Genomic DNA, 6,988 nt, shown 5'->3' on the forward strand with positions numbered 1-6,988 from the left:
CGACCAAGCCCTTGGTCACTGAGCTACATCCCCAGAACTTATTTTGAGACAGGGCCTCACCAAATTGCCCAGACTAGCCTTGAACTTGCAGTCTTTCTGCCTCTGCATCCTGAGCAGCTAGGATTACAAATATAGGCATGGGCCACCATGCTTGGCAGCATTCTTTCTTTCTAGTAAGAAATGTCTTCCAAGCAAATGCAAAAGTGGGAAAAGTCGCTTTTAGTTCACATGAGATGTTTATAACATATTTATTAAAATCCTTTGCAGATGGTATAAACTTAAGTCATTTTATCTTAAGTACTGAATATAGTTACATAGAATTATCACTGCATATTTTTTTCTAGTATGATTTCAAATATCTATATAATCTCACATATCAGTATATAATCATGAGCAAACATACACTGGTCGTACCTACATTGTAATTCAAAATAAGTTAGGCAAATAATCATTTAAACATAAACTATTTTCCAAGTGTAGACTTTCATATAGTTCACCCTCTACCTTAAATACTAAACACTAATTAATGCAGCCTAGTTCCTATCTATAATTTTCTCGGGAACATAAATAAAAAACACAATAAGCTTTTACAAAGTTACTTAGTGTTCACTGATTATTTGACATCATTGAAGAAACTACCCCTCAGTAATTTTAAACTATATTTATTGTGTTTTCTCTGTGTCATTTTGTTACTGTCCTGATAACATACTCTGAACCCTCTTTGTATCAAATTGTTTTATTAACATAGATCTGTCTCTAGCTTCATTCATGGAGAAATACCTAAAAGGAATTTTTTTAAATCCTTTTTCATTTTGCTGATAAGATTTTGTAGCACTCTGACAATATAAAATAAAACTAATCGAAACTATAATTCTTTTTCCTCAACTGGACACATTGAACAACTTTTTTCATTCATTCTGTATACTGGCCACTAACTACAAAGAAGCAACCGCAGGCCAGGCACTTGTTATAAACATGAATATTGGGCTGCAGGATGTAGCTCAGAAGTACAGCACATGCTTAGCATACATGAGATCCTAGGTTCAATCCCTAGCACTAAAAAAAGAAAAGAAAAAAAAAGGATGATTTTCTGCCTTTACATTGCTCAAAGTCTCCTTAGAGAAACGTAATATGTATTATACAATATATTAGTGTTAAAAAAGAAATAGATGCAGTGTACTTTGGTAAACACTGTTGAATTGGATCTCAATGAGAATATACAAACTTTGAGACCTTTTTATAATCAAATACTTTTCTTTGAAATAATGAGTTATCAGGGCTGAGGATGTAGCTCAGCGGCACAGCACCTGCCTGGCAAGCACAAAGCCCTGAGTTTGATTGCCAGTACCAAAAAAAAAAAAAAAAAGTTAGCAAAGAAAGTAGGACAGTGGAGGTTGACTGGAATGTAGTATTGAGTTATAAGACATTTCTACCTTAAAATGCTTAACTAATTTGTAATAGTAACTTTGTTGAAAGGAAAACATCAGTATAAAAAATATTGCATCTGGGCCAGGGGTTTAGCTCAGTGGTTCCGCCGCCTGCCTTGCAAGTGCAAGGTCTCGAGTTCAATCCCCAGTACCAAAAAAACAAAACAAACAAAATATTGCATCAAAGCCAAGTCCTAGAATTTATTAACAATTTGATATTTTGTTCAAAATAACAAACCTTATTAACACAAATTCCTAAAACAGTTTAACTCAGCCTTACAAAATAATTGATACCCATTCCTTCTCTTAAATTTTTGTGTTAGGTGGTATTGCCTCTGATTTAGACAAGAAAAAAAATCTTTGTAATTCACACATGTATTCTCTACCAACTTTCACAAGAGATAAATATTCCTGTGGTCTAGAAAGTTCTAGAATGAGTACAGGTCTGGTTCTAAATACTCTCTGCCCTCAACATTCTAACTCTTTAATAAGTGTGTTATTAAAATAGAACAAGTCATGTCTCAAAAATAAAAATGATAAAATTTTATATATGTGTAAAGATTGTGTGGTCATTGTTGATCTTTTCTAGGTAGACTATAATGTTTTATCTCATTTCTAAATTTTGAAATACGGGTATTTTAATTTTAATTTTGGTATAATATACAAAATGGTTCATCTTTGTACCAGAAATAGAATTCTTTTGATATTTAGAAGTTGGAAACTTTCTAAAATTAAACATTTTGTAATGTATATTAAGAAACTGCATATTCACAAAAATGTATTTCAATTATGTTGATATTAAAAACCTTTTTCCAGTGAAATTACTGTCATGCTTATTATTTCCAAAAAATATTAACATTTCTGTGGAAGTTCTTGCATGAATTAGATGCCTTAAAAGACTTCTACAGAATTCCTTCTCAAATTGAGGCAAATTATAAAACAGGTAAAGATATGTGAAGTCCTGAGGAGGAATTAGTTTCACATGTGATATAGTTAAATGTACATTATAGTTTATTTGCATTATAAATGTTGTTTATACAATCTGGGCTAGTTACACAAAGGACTAAAAAATGCTCTTTCTAGAAGTCTAATAATTTGAGACTCAAACAAAAATTTATTTGTAGATATGATTACAAAAACTTAATTTTTTTCAAAATTTAAAAATTTATTGTTTTAAAATAAATTTTATCTCATCCCCCCTCAAGCCCCCTCCCCTCCCTATATACAAAAGCTTTGTTTCCATTTTTCCCTTCTACTTTAACTTTTTTCTTGTCCCTTCCTTTCTCCCTCTTCCTTTCTTCCCCTTCCCATTTGAACACTTCCTTCTCATTTCTCAACATCCATTATACATCTCAGTCCTTATTTACACATTTAGTTTCTCACACCAGAGAAGCAATGTGGTATTTAAACATGTGTCCAATTTATTTCACTTAAAGAGTATGATCTCAAAGTTCATCCATTTAGCTATACATGTTTGAAGCTCATCCTTCTTTATGGCAAAGTAGTACTCCATTGTATTAAAAAAACACACATCTTCTTGATGGGCATTTGGGCTGTTTCCAAGATTTAGCTATTACAAACTGTGCTGCTATCAACATGGGTGTATGTATATCACTGTGGTATGATGCTTTTAATTCTTTTGGGAAGATACCAAGAAGAGGTATAGCTGGGTCAAATGGAACCTCTAGTTTTAGTTTTTTGAGGACTCCACACTGATTTCCACAGTAGTTGCATCAGTCTGTTCTCTCACCAACAGTGGAGAAGGGTTCCTTTTTCCCCACAGTCCCTCCAGCATTTATTATTGGTTGATTTCTTATAATAGCCATTCTTTCTGGAGATGGAATCTCAGCATTGTTTTAATTTGAATCTCTTGAATGACCAGTGATGTTGAACGTTTTTTCATATATTTATTTGCCATTTCTAATTCTTTATCTGAGAAGTATCTTTTTATTCAGATGCCCATTTTTGCAATGAGTCTTTAAATTTGGGGGGGGTCTGATTTTTTCAGTTCTTTATATATTCTAGATAATAGTCCTTTATCTGAAAAGCTAGTAAGAAAATTTTTCCCACTCTGTGGGTTGTCTTCTCACTCTTACTATGCAAAGGCTTTTTAATATGATGAGGTCTCAGTTGTTGATTATTTGTAATATTTCCTGTGCGGTCAGAGTCTTGTTAAGTCTTTGCCTACTCTTGTGTCCTCAAGCATTCTACCTATTCTCTCTTTCAGAAGATTTAGTGTTTCTGTTTTAATATGTAAGATCTTTGATCCATTTCGATGAGGGTCTAGTTTCAATCTTCAGCATGTGCAAAGCCAGTTTTTCCAGCACCATTTATTAAAGAGGCTGTCTTTCTTCCAGTGAAGCTGTTTCGCTCCTTTTTCAAAGATGAGGTGACTGAAGGCTGGGGATTTAGCTCAGTGGCACCATGCCTGCCTTGCAAGCACAAGGTCCTGAGTTTGATCCATGATACCAAAAAAAAAAAAAATGTGGTTGAGTGTGTTTGGAGTTGTTTCTGCATTTTCTAGTCTGTTCCATTGATCCTCAGGTCTGTTCTTTTGCCAGTACAGTGCTGTTTTTAATCACAGTACCTTTTTAGCATAATTTCAGGTCAGGGATTGTAATACCCCCTGCCTTGACTGTGTTGCCCAGAATTGCCTTTGCTATTCTAGGTCTCTTCTGGTTCCAAATGAATTTTTGGATTGTTTTTTCTAATTCTTTGAGATATTTTGTTGGGATTTTGATTGAAATTGCATTGAATCTGTATAACAATTTTGGAAGTATGGTCATTTTCACTGTATTGGTTCTTCCTATCCAAGAACAAAGGATATCTTTCCATTTTCTGATCTCTTCAGTCTCCTTTTTCAGAGTACTGTACTTCTCAACGTAGAGGTCTTTTACTTCCTTCCTTACATTGATTCCTAGGTATTTTATTTTTTGGATGCTATTGTGAAAGGAATTGTTTCTCTAATTTCTCTCTCCATGAATCTTATTTGTACAAAAGCACTGTTTTAATTTTAAAAGATTTTTATTTTCTTACAAAATTTTTCTGATTAAAATACTGTTCTTGGGGGCTGGGGAATGTAGCTCAGTGGCACCGAGCCTGCCTGGCATATATATATTCTTGGCTGGGCATGGTGGTGCACACCTATAATCCCAGCACTCAGGAGGGTGAGGCAGGAGGTACACTTGTGAGTTCAAGGACAGCCTGGGCTACACAGCAAGACCAAAACTAAAAATTTGTCTCAACCAAAAAAATTTTTTAAAAGATTACTCTTTAACACTTTAATTCAAAAATACTATCTTAACTTAAATTCACTTTGGATAAGAAGCCAACTAACATGAACCTAACAGATGTGTTCCCTGTCAAGACTATTGGTAAAAAATACCAGTGTGTGTGTGTGTGTGTGTGTGCGTGCAAGCATACGTGCACCTGTGTGCACACTGGTTGGTTTTCTTCATAGTTCTCCCTCCACCCGTTTTTTGTTTGGGTTTTTTTGGTACCCAGGATTGAACTCGGGTCCTTGCGCTTGCGAGGCAGGCGGTGGAATCCCTGAGCTAAATCCCCCGCCCTCCCCCCACTCTTTTAGAAAATCTAGCCCACTATCTTGTTTAGGTGCAAAGGATTGTACATAAAACCCACTGAAATTTTCCTAGTAAACAGTGCTTTTCCCTGTAGGATAATCTTTACAATTATTAACTACCAAAAGTCTATCATACAGAAATCCAAACTTCTTTATATTAAAGAAAACTTAAGTAGGTGTTTGTATTGTGTAATTTAAAGATTATTAGTGCTGGACCAGGGATTTAGCTCAGCGGTATAGTGCCTACCTGGCAAGCACAAGGTCCTGAGTTCCATCCCCAGTACCAAAAAAATAAAGATTATTAGTGCAATAATGAACTTTCAGTCTATGATTGTGATAGTAAATCTCAAACTCATGTTTTCTATATGTACAGAAAAGGAATCTGTGGTAAAGACAATTAACTGTGGGAAAGACCCTGAAAGTCTTTAATAACACACTTTATCCTATGAAAATAAGAAATTTTTCAACCTTAAATTGATTGAGATATTTTCAGGAGCCAAGGGATAGCATTATCTACTACTGTCTCGAAGAATAAAGTTTAAACTGGGCATAGTAGTGCACGCCTATAATCCCAGCACTCGGGAGGCTGAGGCAGGAGGATGGCTGTGTTTGAGGCCAACCTGGAGTACACTGAAACTCTGTCTCAAAAAAAAACCCCAAAAAAGGAATAAAGTTTAAGAAAGGCTTACCTAGAAAATCTCCAATGCTAAAAATGGATTTTAAAGTAAATAGAAAAAAAAGACAATTTTAAGATGGGCAAAATCTATAAAAATTATGATTGTAAAATTTTCTTAAAGAATATTTTAACTACTATTCCCCTAACTGTTTTATCTTAAGATAGAATAGCTTGTTTTATGAGCAATAATTGGGCACTTTGGGACTGGGGATTTAGCTCAGTGGTTTTGCCGCCTTCTGCACAAGCCCAAGGACCCCAGTTCAATCCCCGGTACCAAAAATAAATAAATAATAAAAATTGGGCACTTAGAAGAAAAAAAAGGAAAAGAATATTCATTTGAAGGGTCAGTTCACTGGTGCTATTGTCATTGGATGGGGTAGGGACCAGCAGTGTTTTCCAGATTCTTATTTGGTGGATGTGAGAAAGATCACTTTATTTTAGGGCAGAAATAAGAAAAGGAGAAGCACAAAAGAAGTGCTCAGGAAAAAAAAGGGTGCTCTGAAAGAAAAAAGAGAAGATATATCCCGCAAGCAGACTGGTCCATTGCAAGAACAAGAGGGCAGTGGCCCCAAAGTCAATGGCTGTCATCTCTATGACACTGATGGTTTATCCAGGTGGTCCCCCTTGATCTCATGCCAGAAGATTGGTATCAGATGCCAGGTTTGGTGTGTTCTCATATCAGAAGATTGGTACTGGGTGCAGGGCTCAGCTTGATCCCGTGTGAAACTCCAGTGCTGCTGTTCTCTACCAATGGTTAAAGTCTCCTCAAATGGTAGGTCGTGCCCAAGGGCTCCATCCACGTGGTCATGCCCTAGCCTCCTACTACACTATAATTTAATGTACAATTTCAACAAAATCAAATAGCCATGAGATAGGCATATCATCCCGGCCATCCAGGAACTGACTGGACACATACCGACCTCAGGGATGTTAACAGATGGCTGGACAATCACAGATAGGCCATAGTTTCCTCACAAAGTATCAACTAATTAGACAAGGTCATCTTGTTACTGTGATGAAAGCAGAACAAACACAACCACGTTTATAATTTCGTCTAAAAGCGGAGGAAAAAAAAATTAAAGTCATTCTCTAAACCATAAAAGCATTAGCTATTATTATTAATACCAACAACTCAATAAAACTGATAAAATTGATATTGGCCAGGTAGTAGTAAGGTAATCCAATTGTTTAGGCGAACAGAAACAAAGAAGTTATATAATGAAGTTTTGCAGAACACACACACACACGCGCACACACACACACACAGGTACGGTCTTAGAAGGCTATTGTAAGTAGGCTATTTAG

The sequence above is a fragment of the Heterocephalus glaber genome, unplaced genomic scaffold, assembly GCF_053883595.1.
Source record: "Heterocephalus glaber isolate CG9 unplaced genomic scaffold, H.glaber_assembly_v1.0 deba00001571, whole genome shotgun sequence".
NCBI lineage: Eukaryota > Metazoa > Chordata > Mammalia > Rodentia > Bathyergidae > Heterocephalus > Heterocephalus glaber.